This window comes from Ranitomeya imitator, chromosome 5 (genome assembly GCF_032444005.1).
Source record: "Ranitomeya imitator isolate aRanImi1 chromosome 5, aRanImi1.pri, whole genome shotgun sequence".
Classification (NCBI taxonomy): Eukaryota; Metazoa; Chordata; class Amphibia; order Anura; family Dendrobatidae; genus Ranitomeya; species Ranitomeya imitator.
This window is the reverse complement of record NC_091286.1, coordinates 108846019-108858406: the sequence shown is the minus strand read 5'-3', so window position 1 is coordinate 108858406 and position 12388 is coordinate 108846019. Positions and strand designations below refer to the sequence as shown.

General features: G+C 51.1%; 17 non-coding genes across 17 annotated transcripts; all 17 read left to right on the top strand.

Annotated features, from left to right (window-relative positions):
* The first annotated feature begins 36 nt into the window (after window positions 1-36).
* Window positions 37-152, top strand: LOC138640107 (U5 spliceosomal RNA). Its single transcript, XR_011313626.1, has one exon. It is a non-coding gene; the product is annotated as a U5 spliceosomal RNA (small nuclear RNA).
* A 310-nt stretch (window positions 153-462) lies between these two features.
* LOC138639155 (U5 spliceosomal RNA) lies at window positions 463-578 on the top strand. The gene has a single exon (XR_011312752.1). It is a non-coding gene; the product is annotated as a U5 spliceosomal RNA (small nuclear RNA).
* A 310-nt stretch (window positions 579-888) lies between these two features.
* On the top strand, window positions 889-1004 carry LOC138638981 (U5 spliceosomal RNA). Its single transcript, XR_011312585.1, has one exon. It is a non-coding gene; the product is annotated as a U5 spliceosomal RNA (small nuclear RNA).
* Window positions 1005-1314: 310 nt separating this feature from the next.
* Window positions 1315-1430, top strand: LOC138639295 (U5 spliceosomal RNA). The gene has a single exon (XR_011312884.1). It is a non-coding gene; the product is annotated as a U5 spliceosomal RNA (small nuclear RNA).
* A 310-nt stretch (window positions 1431-1740) lies between these two features.
* Window positions 1741-1856, top strand: LOC138640277 (U5 spliceosomal RNA). The gene has a single exon (XR_011313775.1). It is a non-coding gene; the product is annotated as a U5 spliceosomal RNA (small nuclear RNA).
* A 310-nt stretch (window positions 1857-2166) lies between these two features.
* On the top strand, window positions 2167-2282 carry LOC138640004 (U5 spliceosomal RNA). Its single transcript, XR_011313526.1, has one exon. It is a non-coding gene; the product is annotated as a U5 spliceosomal RNA (small nuclear RNA).
* Window positions 2283-2592: 310 nt separating this feature from the next.
* Window positions 2593-2708, top strand: LOC138638969 (U5 spliceosomal RNA). The gene has a single exon (XR_011312574.1). It is a non-coding gene; the product is annotated as a U5 spliceosomal RNA (small nuclear RNA).
* A 310-nt stretch (window positions 2709-3018) lies between these two features.
* LOC138640276 (U5 spliceosomal RNA) lies at window positions 3019-3134 on the top strand. The gene has a single exon (XR_011313774.1). It is a non-coding gene; the product is annotated as a U5 spliceosomal RNA (small nuclear RNA).
* Window positions 3135-3444: 310 nt separating this feature from the next.
* LOC138640274 (U5 spliceosomal RNA) lies at window positions 3445-3560 on the top strand. The gene has a single exon (XR_011313773.1). It is a non-coding gene; the product is annotated as a U5 spliceosomal RNA (small nuclear RNA).
* Window positions 3561-3870: 310 nt separating this feature from the next.
* On the top strand, window positions 3871-3986 carry LOC138639983 (U5 spliceosomal RNA). Its single transcript, XR_011313505.1, has one exon. It is a non-coding gene; the product is annotated as a U5 spliceosomal RNA (small nuclear RNA).
* Window positions 3987-4296: 310 nt separating this feature from the next.
* LOC138640050 (U5 spliceosomal RNA) lies at window positions 4297-4412 on the top strand. The gene has a single exon (XR_011313571.1). It is a non-coding gene; the product is annotated as a U5 spliceosomal RNA (small nuclear RNA).
* A 310-nt stretch (window positions 4413-4722) lies between these two features.
* On the top strand, window positions 4723-4838 carry LOC138639154 (U5 spliceosomal RNA). Its single transcript, XR_011312751.1, has one exon. It is a non-coding gene; the product is annotated as a U5 spliceosomal RNA (small nuclear RNA).
* A 310-nt stretch (window positions 4839-5148) lies between these two features.
* On the top strand, window positions 5149-5264 carry LOC138639563 (U5 spliceosomal RNA). The gene has a single exon (XR_011313141.1). It is a non-coding gene; the product is annotated as a U5 spliceosomal RNA (small nuclear RNA).
* Window positions 5265-5574: 310 nt separating this feature from the next.
* On the top strand, window positions 5575-5690 carry LOC138639153 (U5 spliceosomal RNA). The gene has a single exon (XR_011312750.1). It is a non-coding gene; the product is annotated as a U5 spliceosomal RNA (small nuclear RNA).
* Window positions 5691-6000: 310 nt separating this feature from the next.
* On the top strand, window positions 6001-6116 carry LOC138639735 (U5 spliceosomal RNA). The gene has a single exon (XR_011313304.1). It is a non-coding gene; the product is annotated as a U5 spliceosomal RNA (small nuclear RNA).
* A 310-nt stretch (window positions 6117-6426) lies between these two features.
* On the top strand, window positions 6427-6542 carry LOC138639152 (U5 spliceosomal RNA). The gene has a single exon (XR_011312749.1). It is a non-coding gene; the product is annotated as a U5 spliceosomal RNA (small nuclear RNA).
* A 306-nt stretch (window positions 6543-6848) lies between these two features.
* Window positions 6849-6964, top strand: LOC138639982 (U5 spliceosomal RNA). Its single transcript, XR_011313504.1, has one exon. It is a non-coding gene; the product is annotated as a U5 spliceosomal RNA (small nuclear RNA).
* The last annotated feature ends 5424 nt before the right edge of the window (window positions 6965-12388 follow it).

Sequence of the window (12388 nt, the reverse complement as noted above, 5' to 3'; positions counted from 1 at the left end):
CCATGGTGGTAGGTCAGGAGGAGGCCTTTGCCCAGTATACTCTGGCTTCTTTTCAGAACGTAAAAATCTTTCGCCTTTTACTAAAGATTTCCGTGGAGAGGAGCAAAACTGAGTTTTGTGGCAATTTTTGCATGCTCCAGCTTGCTGGGGCTTCCTTAATTGGGTTCAACAACAGAATAAAGTAATGGGTGGGTGGGGTTTCGGTGGGAGACTGAACCCTGGGGTTGCTGGGAAGAGGCCCTCATTTGCATATTGTAGCCATGGATGGCCTTCTTCCGGGCAACGGAACAGGTGATGCTCTGTCAGCAGCATAGAACTGAGAACGGAGCATCCTGTGGAAGATGGGCTGTTGCCGTTTTTGTTTTTCCATCACCAAACCACGAACCCACTTCTAGGTGCTCTCCCCGGGCCAAGTGAGGGCTGCTGCCATGGTGGTAGGTCAGGAGGAGGCCCTTGCCCAGTATATTCTGGCTTCTCTTCAGAACGTAAAAATCTTTCGCCTTTTACTAAAGATTTCCGTGGAGAGGAGCAAAACTGAGTTTTGTGGCAATTTTTGCATGCTCCAGCTTGCTGGGGCTTTCTTAATTGGGTTCAACAACAGAATAAAGGAATGGGTGGGTGGGGTTTCGGTGGGAGACTGAACCCTGGGGTTCCTGGGAAAAGGCCCTCATTTGCATATTGTAGCCATGGATGGCCTTCTTCCGGGCAACGGAACAGGTGATGCTCTGTCAGCAGCATAGAACTGAGAACGGAGCATCCTGTGGAAGATGGGCTGTTGCCGTTTTTGTTTTTCCATCACCAAACCACGAACCCACTTCTAGGTGCTCTCCCCGGGCCAAGTGAGGGCTGCTGCCATGGTGGTAGGTCAGGAGGAAGCCTTTGCCCAGCATACTCTGGCTTTTCTTCAGAACGTAAAAATCTTTCGCCTTTTACTAAAGATTTCCGTGGAGAGGAGCAAAACTGAGTTTTGTGGCAATTTTTGCATGCTCCAGCTTGCTGGGGCTTCCTTAATTGGGTTCAACAACAGAATAAAGTAATGGGTGGGTGGGGTTTCGGTGGGAGACTGAACCCTGGGGTTGCTGGGAAGAGGCCCTCATTTGCATATTGTAGCCATGGATGGCCTTCTTCCGGGCAACGGAACAGGTGATGCTCTGTCAGCAGCATAGAACTGAGAACGGAGCAGCCTGTGGAAGATGGGCTGTTGCCGTTTTTGTTTTTCCATCACCAAACCACGAACCCACTTCTAGGTGCTCTCCCCGGGCCAAGTGAGGGCTGCTGCCATGGTGGTAGGTCAGGAGGAGGCCTTTGCACAGTATACTCTGGCTTCTCTTCAGAATGTAAAAATCTTTCGCCTTTTACTAAAGATTTCCGTGGAGAGGAGCAAAACTGAGTTTTGTGGCAATTTTTGCATGTTCCAGCTTGCTGGGGCTTTCTTAATTGGGTTCAACAACAGAATAAAGGAATGGGTGGGTGGGGTTTCGGTGGGAGACTGAACCCTGGGGTTCCTGGGAAAAGGCCCTCATTTGCATATTGTAGCCATAGATGGCCTTCTTCCGGGCAACGGAACAGGTGATGCTCTGTCAGCAGCATAGAACTGAGAACGGAGCATCCTATGGAAGATGGGCTGTTGCCGTTTTTTTTTTTCCATCACCAAACCACGAACCCACTTCTAGGTGCTCTCCCCGGGCCAAGTGAGGGCTGCTGCCATGGTGGTAGGTCAGGAGGAGGCCTTTGCACAGTATACTCTGGCTTCTCTTCAGAATGTAAAAATCTTTCGCCTTTTACTAAAGATTTCCGTGGAGAGGAGCAAAACTGAGTTTTGTGGCAATTTTTGCATGCTCCAGCTTGCTGGGGCTTTCTTAATTGGGTTCAACAACAGAATAAAGGAATGGGTGGGTGGGGTTTTGGTGGGAGACTGAACCCTGGGGTTCCTGGGAAAAGGCCCTCATTTGCATATTGTAGCCATGGATGGCCTTCTTCCGGGCAACGGAACAGGTGATGCTCTGTCAGCAGCATAGAACTGAGAACGGAGCATCCTGTGGAAGATGGGCTGTTGCCGTTTTTGTTTTTCCATCACCAAACCACGAACCCACTTCTAGGTGCTCTCCCCGGGCCAAGTGAGGGCTGCTGCCATGGTGGTAGGTCAGGAGGAGGCCCTTGCCCAGTATACTCTGGCTTCTCTTCAGAACGTAAAAATCTTTTGCCTTTTACTAAAGATTTCCGTGGAGAGGAGCAAAACTGAGTTTTGTGGCAATTTTTGCATGCTCCAGCTTGCTGGGGCTTCGTTAATTGGGTTCAACAACAGAATAAAGTAATGGGTGGGTGGGGTTTCGGTGGGAGACTGAACCCTGGGGTTGCGGGGAAGAGGTCCTCATTTGCATATTGTAGCCATGGATGGCCTTCTTCTGGGCAATGGAACAGGTGATGCTCTGTCAGCAGCATAGAACTGAGAACGAAGCAGCCTGTGGAAGATGGGCTGTTGCCGTTTTTGTTTTTCCATCACCAAACCACGAACCCACTTCTAGTTGCTCTCCCCGGGCCAAGTGAGGGCTGCTGCCATGGTGGTAGGTCAGGAGGAGGCCCTTGCTCTGTATACTCAGGCTTCTCTTCAGAATGTAAAAATCTTTCGCCTTTTACTAAAGATTTCCGTGGAGAGGAGCAAAACTGAGTTTTGTGGCAATTTTTGCATGCTCCAACTTGCTGGGGCTTCGTTAATTGGGTTCAACAACAGAATAAAGTAATGGGTGGGTGGGGTTTCGGTGGGAGACTGAACCCTGGGGTTGCTGGGAAGAGGCCCTCATTTGCATATTGTAGCCATGGATGGCCTTCTTCCGGGCAACGGAACAGGTGATGCTCTGTCAGCAGCATCGAACTGAGAACGGAGCAGCCTGTGGAAGATGGGCTGTTGCCGTTTTTGTTTTTCCATCACCAAACCACGAACCCACTTCTAGGTGCTCTCCCCGGGCCAAGTGAGGGCTGCTGCCATGGTGGTAGGTCAGGAGGAGGCCTTTGCACAGTATACTCTGGCTTCTCTTCAGAATGTAAAAATCTTTCGCCTTTTACTAAAGATTTCCGTGGAGAGGAGCAAAACTGAGTTTTGTGGCAATTTTTGCATGCTCCAGCTTGCTGGGGCTTTCTTAATTGGGTTCAACAACAGAATAAAGGAATGGGTGGGTGGGGTTTCGGTGGGAGACTGAACCCTGGGGTTCCTGGGAAAAGGCCCTCATTTGCATATTGTAGCCATAGATGGCCTTCTTCCGGGCAATGGAACAGGTGATGCTCTGTCAGCAGCATAGAACTGAGAACGGAGCATCCTATGGAAGATGGGCTGTTGCCGTTTTTTTTTTTCCATCTCCAAACCACGAACCCACTTCTAGGTGCTCTTCCCGGGCCAAGTGAGGGCTGCTGCCATGGTGGTAGGTCAGGAGGAGGCCTTTGCACAGTATACTCTGGCTTCTCTTCAGAATGTAAAAATCTTTCGCCTTTTACTAAAGATTTCCGTGGAGAGGAGCAAAACTGAGTTTTGTGGCAATTTTTGCATGCTCCAGCTTGCTGGGGCTTTCTTAATTGGGTTCAACAACAGAATAAAGTAATGGGTGGGTGGGGTTTCGGTGGGAGACTGAACCCTGGGGTTCCTGGGAAAAGGCCCTCATTTGCATATTGTAGCCATGGATGGCCTTCTTCCGGGCAACGGAACAGGTGATGCTCTGTCAGCAGCATAGAACTGAGAACGGAGCATCCTGTGGAAGATGGGCTGTTGCCGTTTTTGTTTTTCCATCACCAAACCACGAACCCACTTCTAGGTGCTCTCCCCGGGCCAAGTGAGGGCTGCTGCCATGGTGGTAGGTCAGGAGGAGGCCCTTGCCCAGTATACTCTGGCTTCTCTTCAGAACGTAAAAATCTTTCGCCTTTTACTAAAGATTTCCGTGGAGAGGAGCAAAACTGAGTTTTGTGGCAATTTTTGCATGCTCCAGCTTGCTGGGGCTTCCTTAATTGGGTTCAACAACAGAATAAAGTAATGGGTGGGTGGGGTTTCGGTGGGAGACTGAACCCTGGGGTTGCGGGGAAGAGGCCCTCATTTGCATATTGTAGCCATGGATGGCCTTCTTCCGGGCAATGGAACAGGTGATGCTCTGTCAGCAGCATAGAACTGAGAACGAAGCAGCCTGTGGAAGATGGGCTGTTGCCGTTTTTGTTTTTCCATCACCAAACCACGAACCCACTTCTAGTTGCTCTCCCCGGGCCAAGTGAGGGCTGCTGCCATGGTGGTAGGTCAGGAGGAGGCCCTTGCTCTGTATACTCAGGCTTCTCTTCAGAACGTAAAAATCTTTCGCCTTTTACTAAAGATTTCCGTGGAGAGGAGCAAAACTGAGTTTTGTGGCAATTTTTGCATGCTCCAGCTTGCTGGGGCTTCGTTAATTGGGTTCAACATCAGAATAAAGTAATGGGTGGGTGGGGTTTCGGTGGGAGACTGAACCCTGGGGTTGCGGGGAAGAGGCCCTCATTTGCATATTGTAGCCATGGATGGCCTTCTTCCGGGCAACGGAACAGGTGATGCTCTGTCAGCAGCATCGAACTGAGAACGGAGCAGCCTGTGGAAGATGGGCTGTTGCCGTTTTTGTTTTTCCATCACCAAACCACGAACCCACTTCTAGGTGCTGTCCCCGGGCCAAGTGAGGGCTGCTGCCATGGTGGTAGGTCAGGAGGAGGCCCTTGCCCAGTATATTCTGGCTTCTCTTCAGAACGTAAAAATCTTTCGCCTTTTACTAAAGATTTCCGTGGAGAGGAGCAAAACTGAGTTTTGTGGCAATTTTTGCATGCTCCAGCTTGCTGGGGCTTTCTTAATTGGGTTCAACAACAGAATAAAGGAATGGGTGGGTGGGGTTTCGGTGGGAGACTGAACCCTGGGGTTCCTGGGAAAAGGCCCTCATTTGCATATTGTAGCCATGGATGGCCTTCTTCCGGGCAACGGAACAGGTGATGCTCTGTCAGCAGCATAGAACTGAGAACGGAGCATCCTGTGGAAGATGGGCTGTTGCCGTTTTTGTTTTTCCATCACCAAACCACGAACCCACTTCTAGGTGCTCTCCCCGGGCCAAGTGAGGGCTGCTGCCATGGTGGTAGGTCAGGAGGAGGCCTTTGCCCAGTATAATCTGGCTTCTTTTCAGAACGTAAAAATCTTTCGCCTTTTACTAAAGATTTCCGTGGAGAGGAGCAAAACTGAGTTTTGTGGCAATTTTTGCATGCTCCAGCTTGCTGGGGCTTCCTTAATTGGGTTCAACAACAGAATAAAGTAATGGGTGGGGGGGGTTTCGGTGGGAGACTGAACCCTGGGGTTGCTGGGAAGAGGCCCTCATTTGCATATTGTAGCCATGGATGGCCTTCTTCCGGGCAACGAAACAGGTGATGCTCTGTCAGCAGCATAGAACTGAGAACGGAGCAGCCTGTGGAAGATGGGCTGTTGCCGTTTTTGTTTTTCCATCACCAAACCACGAACCCACTTCTAGGTGCTGTCCCCGGGCCAAGTGAGGGCTGCTGCCATGGTGGTAGGTCAGGAGGAGGCCCTTGCCCAGTATATTCTGGCTTCTCTTCAGAACGTAAAAATCTTTCGCCTTTTACTAAAGATTTCCGTGGAGAGGAGCAAAACTGAGTTTTGTGGCAATTTTTGCATGCTCCAGCTTGCTGGGGCTTTCTTAATTGGGTTCAACAACAGAATAAAGGAATGGGTGGGTGGGGTTTCGGTGGGAGACTGAACCCTGGGGTTCCTGGGAAAAGGCCCTCATTTGCATATTGTAGCCATGGATGGCCTTCTTCCGGGCAACGGAACAGGTGATGCTCTGTCAGCAGCATAGAACTGAGAACGGAGCATCCTGTGGAAGATGGGCTGTTGCCGTTTTTGTTTTTCCATCACCAAACCACGAACCCACTTCTAGGTGCTCTCCCCGGGCCAAGTGAGGGCTGCTGCCATGGTGGTAGGTCAGGAGGAGGCCTTTGCCCAGTATACTCTGGCTTCTCTTCAGAATGTAAAAATCTTTCGCCTTTTACTAAAGATTTCTGTGGAGAAGAGCAAAACTGAGTTTTGTGGCAATTTTTGCATGCTCCAGCTTGCTGGGGCTTCGTTAATTGGGTTCAACAACAGAATAAAGTAATGGGTGGGTGGGGTTTCGGTGGGAGACTGAACCCTGGGGTTGTGGGGAAGAGGCCCTCATTTGCATATTGTAGCCATGGATGGCCTTCTTCCGGGCAACGGAACAGGTGATGCTCTGTCAGCAGCATCGAACTGAGAACGGAGCAGCCTGTGGAAGATGGGCTGTTGCCGTTTTTGTTTTTCCATCACCAAACCACGAACCCACTTCTAGGTGCTGTCCCCGGGCCAAGTGAGGGCTGCTGCCATGGTGGTAGGTCAGGAGGAGGCCCTTGCCCAGTATATTCTGGCTTCTCTTCAGAACGTAAAAATCTTTCGCCTTTTACTAAAGATTTCCGTGGAGAGGAGCAAAACTGAGTTTTGTGGCAATTTTTGCATGCTCCAGCTTGCTGGGGCTTTCTTAATTGGGTTCAACAACAGAATAAAGGGGTGGGTGGGGTTTCGGTGGGAGACTGAACCCTGGGGTTCCTGGGAAAAGGCCCTCATTTGCATATTGTAGCCATGGATGGCCTTCTTCCGGGCAACGGAACAGGTGATGCTCTGTCAGCAGCATAGAACTGAGAACGGAGCATCCTGTGGAAGATGGGCTGTTGCCGTTTTTGTTTTTCCATCACCAAACCACGAACCCACTTCTAGGTGCTCTCCCCGGGCCAAGTGAGGGCTGCTGCCATGGTGGTAGGTCAGGAGGAGGCCTTTGCCCAGTATACTCTGGCTTCTCTTCAGAACGTAAAAATCTTTCGCCTTTTACTAAAGATTTCCGTGGAGAGGAGCAAAACTGAGTTTTGTGGCAATTTTTGCATGCTCCAGCTTGCTGGGGCTTCCTTAATTGGGTTCAACAACAGAATAAAGTAATGGGTGGGTGGGGTTTCGGTGGGAGACTGAACCCTGGGGTTGCTGGGAAGAGGCCCTCATTTGCATATTGTAGCCATGGATGGCTTTCTTCCGGGCAACGGAACAGGTGATGCTCTGTCAGCAGTAGTGTTGAGCATTCCGATACCGCAAGTATCGGGTATCGGCCGATATTTGCGGTATCGGAATTCCGATACTGAATTCCGATACTTCCCGCGTATCGGATACCGGAATCGGAAGTTCCCAGAATTCAAATTGAACGCAGCAGCCAATGAGGAATGAATGAAAGTGTGGGCACATCCTGTTTAGCATGGTGGGCATGTAAGTACTGGCAAGGCTTGGATTGGCTGCTGAAATGATGTCACTCTGCACTATAAAAAAGCGCTGCCGCCATTTTGCGCTCACTCTGCTGTGATTTCAGTTAGGGACAGGACGCTGTGTTCTAACTGAGGGCCAGTTGAGCTTGCTAATTGCTTTATTTTCCTTTCCAAAGGCTAATTTAGCAAAACGCTGTGTGTTCTTCACTGTTCACCTTGCTCTTGCCTTGCAGCGCTGTTTTAACAGCGTTCTGCAAGGTCTCTGTGTGTGTGTGTGTGTGCAGCTCACTCTGTAGTCTGTGTGCAGCCATATACCCGGTTGTATTCAGCTCAGGGGGGGTTCACACTGCCTCACACAGTTGTTCTTTTTTGCTCTTAGTGCAGCCTGCTGCACATTTTTTCTCAAATTTCCTATTAGTGTTTTTCCACCAGTCTCCAGCTCTATTGTGGAAAAACACTACATAGGATAACCTAGAGGGGGGTTTTTGGGCCTTGCAGCGCCGTTTACGGCTGTCTGCACGGTCTCCGTGTGAGCCTAGCTCGCCCTGTAGTCTGTGTGCAGCCATAGCCGGTTGGATTCAGCTCAGGGTTCGTTACTGGCTCATACCTTGAGAAAAATTTTCCTTTTTTTCAAATAGTGCAGCCTGTTTAAAATTTGAAAAAAAAAATTCCTATTAGTGTCTTTCCACTCGTATCCAGCTAAATAGTGGAAAAACACTATATAGGATAACCTAGAGGAGGGTTTTTTGGCCTTGCAGCGCCGTTTACGGCTGTCTGCACGGTCTCCGTGTGAGCCCAGCTCGCCCTGTAGTCTGTGTGCAGCCATAGCCGGTTGGATTCAGCTCAGGGTTCGTTACTGGCTCATACCTTGAGAAAAATTTTCCTTTTTTTCAAATAGTGCAGCCTGTTTAAAATTTGGAAAAAAAAAAATTCCTATTAGTGTCTTTCCACCAGTCTCCAGCTCAATTGTGGAAAAACACTACATAGGATAACCTAGAGGGTTTTTTTGGGGCCTTGCAGCGCCGTTTACGGCTGTCTGCACGGTCTCTGTGTGAGCGCAGCTCGCCCTGTAGTCTGTGTGCAGCCATAGCCGGTTGGATTCAGCTCAGGGTGCGTTACTGCCTCATACCTTGAAAAACAATTTCCTTTTTTTCAAATAGTGCAGCCAGTTTAAAATTTGAAAAAAAAAATTCCTATTAGTGTCTTTCCACTTGTATCCAGCTAAATAGTGGAAAAACACTATATAGGATAACCTAGAGGAGGGTTTCTTGGCCTTGCAGCGCCGTTTACGGCTGTCTGCACGGTCTCCGTGTGATTTAAACTAGCTCTGTAGCCCGATCTGCACCAAAAAAAAGGTTAAGTTCACCAAACACAACTTACACTTGTGTAGGCCACATTTGAAAAATAATAAAGTTTAGTCCACAATTTACAACATTAGTGTTTCTTACACCTGTTAGGAGGAGCATTACAGGAATAAGCACACTAAGGCCCTAGTACTTTTCTGCTTATCTTTATCTGTCAACCAAGATGAAGAGGGCAGGGAGTAAGGCACGTGGGCGTGGGCGCGGAGCAGGGAGAGGAGCAGGGAGAGGACGTGGTGATTCTGTGCCTGCTGCGGGCGCCGGTGACTCGTCGTCACTCAGTTTCAGCAGGGAACAGTCCTTCATGCGCAGCTTTGTCGGAGAGCGCCGTGCACCGCTGCTGCGTGAAGACCAAATTGAAGCCGTTGTCGGGTGGATGGCAGCTAACGCCTCGGCATCGACTTCAGTTAGTGCCACATCCTCTCAGGCACAGAGCACTGGAGAGCAGCCATCTGTCTCTTCACCACCTGCCAAATTGGCCAGGCAGTCAGAGAGCCCAGGACAGGAGCCGTCTCTACTTCTGTTCTCTGAATCTCTTGGCTTGGAAACAGGGGGCCAGCCAAGCAGCATTGGAGAAATGGAAGAAGAGGCAGTGTGCAGTGATGCCCAACACCATTTTCTCTCTGACTCTGAAGAGGCAGGTGGGCCAGTGCCTCCGGTGACCACAGCGCAGTACGCATCTGATGATGAAACTCAGGTGCCGCTTTCTCGTGCGTACTGTGCTGCTGAGACTACCCAGGAGGAGCAGTTGGTGGCAGAGGGTAGTGGAGATGATGAGGTCCTTGACCCATCGTGGCGTGAGGAACAGGAAGGTGGTGGGAGCAGCTCAGAGGAAGAGCTTCCTCTTACGGGCCAAAGAGGGAGAGGGAGGGGGAAGACTGCGGAGCCTGTAGCCTCCACTTTGGCACCCGTTAGGAGCCTGTCTCTTTCCAAAGCCAAAAAGGGCGCTCCCAAGACTTGCAGTGCCTGGTCCTTTTTTGACACAGTTGCAGATGACATTTGTTTTGTCAAATGCAAGCTGTGTCATCATAAAGTAAAAAGAGGGAAAAATGTCAGCAACCTCAATACCACAAATATGTGGAAACATGTGCGGACCAGGCACGCGGTGGAGTTACAGAAACACACTGAAGATGTAGGCCAACCAACAGCGGCAGCTACCACCTCTTCAGCTCGTGTTGCCTCTTCCTCCAGCTCACGCACAGCTGGTTTGGCTTCCTCCCAGAGACCTTGTGTAATTCCACCCACAGCACCACCTTCCCAGTCATCCTCACACTCCCAGTCTACTCTACAGCCATCGGTAGTACAGGCATGGGAGAAAAGGCGGGCATTCTCGGCCAACCACCCCCGAGCACAGGCTCTGAATGCAGGCATTGCCAAACTGTTGTCCCTGGAAATGCTCTCGTTCAGGCTGGTGGAGACTGACAGCTTCCGTGACTTGATGGCATTGGCAGTCCCACAGTACAAGGTGCCCAGCCGCTTTTACTTCAGCAGGCAGGCTGTCCCTGCCCTGCACAGGCATGTTGAGGCAAACATAAAACATGCGCTACTGAACGCCGTCAGTAGCAAGGTCCACCTCACCACCGATGCGTGGACCAGTCAGCATGGACAGGGGCGATATGTTTCCCTCACTGCCCATTGGGTTAATGTTGTTGAGCCAGGTACAGATCGTGCGAGTGGCGCAGGACGTGTCCTGCCCACTCCAAGGATTGCAGGAATCCAGTCTGTACGCATCGACTCCTCCTCTTACACCAGTTCCTCTGATTCCTCTCTGCAGGATCCGTCACAGTCCACCCCCACATGGACCCGTGAACGTTTACCTATGACCGACATGAGCACAGCCGTGGCCAAACGTCAGCAGGCCGTCTTGAAACTAGTTTCATTGGGGCATCGAAGCCACACAGCGCAGGAGCTCTGGAATGCCATAAAGCAGGAGAGCGATGTGTGGTTACTGCCAGCGAATCTCCAGCCAGGCATGGTAGTGTGTGACAATGGCCGAAATCTGGTGGCAGCTTTGGCCCTTGGCAACCTCACTCACATCCCATGTCTGGCACATGTGCTCAATTTGGTTGTGCAGAGTTTTCTGAGGGACTATCCGGATCTTGATGCCCTGCTGCACAAGGTCCGCCTAGAGTGTGCTCACTTGCGGCGTTCCAGCTTGGCCAGATCCCGCATTGCTGCTCTGCAGCGCCGATTCCGCCTTCCGGAACACCGCATCATATGTGACCTACCTACCCGGTGGAATTCCACGTTACATATGTTGGAGCGGTTGTGTGAGCAGCAGCAAGCAGTTATGGAGTACCAGCTGCATCAGGCGCAAAGAAGTCGCAGTCAGCGCCGATCAGACTTCACAACCACAGAGTGGGCCACTATGAAGGACGTCTGCCAGGTTTTGCGTCCTTTTGATTATTCCACGCGGATGGCAAGTGCAGATGATGCACTAGTCAGCATGACTGTCCCCCTTATCTGCCTGCTTCAGCAAACTTTGCAAGGGTTAAGGGATGATGTGGTGGAAGAGGTGGAGGATGAGGAGTCACCTTTTCCATCAGCTTCTGGAGAGTCAGCGCCACGTGGTTCCTCACAAAGGGGTACGCAGGGGCCAATTTGTGAGGAGGATGAGGAGGAGTCAATGGAGGAGGAAGAGCTCCGTCCAGAGGAGGGAGCGACACAATTGTCCAGTGGTCAGTGTGTACAGCGAGGGTGGGGTGATGACGAGCGGGCAGAGATCATGTCTCAAGCAGGGGACAGCGTTTCTGGGCCGGTTGGCACTCTGCAGCACATGGTGGATTTCATGCTGCAGTGCCTGAGAAACGACCGCCGCATCGACCACATTCTCAACATGCCTGATTATTGGGTGTTCACCCTCCTCGATCCTCGCTACCGGGACAACGTCCAAAACCTCATCCCTGCGTTGACCCGGGAGCGTAAATTGCGGGAGTACCACGACACACTGGTGAATTCCATCATCTTCTCCTGTCCAACTGAGAGGAGTGCTGCTAGTGCTTTACAAAGCAGCTCAGTGCGTCGAGGCAGTGGGGGAGGCTCTGCCCAAAGAGGGAGCAGAAGCAGTGCCTCTGCCCAAGGCAAGCCCAGTATGGCACAACTCTGGCACACTTTTGTGTGCCCGCCCCAAATGTCTACACCATCACCGGCGGCTCCAGTCAGCAGGAGGCAACGGTTCCGTCAGATGGTGACAGACTACATGGCTTGCCCTCTTACTGTACTCCCAGACGGCTCTTCCCCGTTCAAGTTTTGGGTCTCTAAGCTGGATACATGGCCAGAGCTAAGCCAGTATGCATTGGAGGTGCTGGCTTGCCCTGCGGCTAGTGTCTTATCGGAACGTGTCTTTAGTGCCGCAGGTGGTGTACTAACAGACCGTCGCATGCGACTATCCTCCGATAACGTTGACCGGCTTACTTTCCTGAAAATGAACCAGGCCTGGATCTCGCAGGAATTTGCCACTCCTCTGCCTGATTAAGTAATTGGGTGTCATCCAGGTCTCCTGCTGTGTTCATCTTTCTACCACCTGAACTGCTATTCCTGGGCTCCAACACCGCCAGTTGCGGCTCAGAAGTGCAGGCTGCACAGTAAAAACATACGACCCAGTGTTATTGGGTTTCAGTAACGTCAGCTGATCCCCAGCTGTGTAGCCGGCAATGTGTCCTGCGACCGCCACGCTGGCACAACAACCTAAATGTAAGGGAACCTGTCCCCCCCCC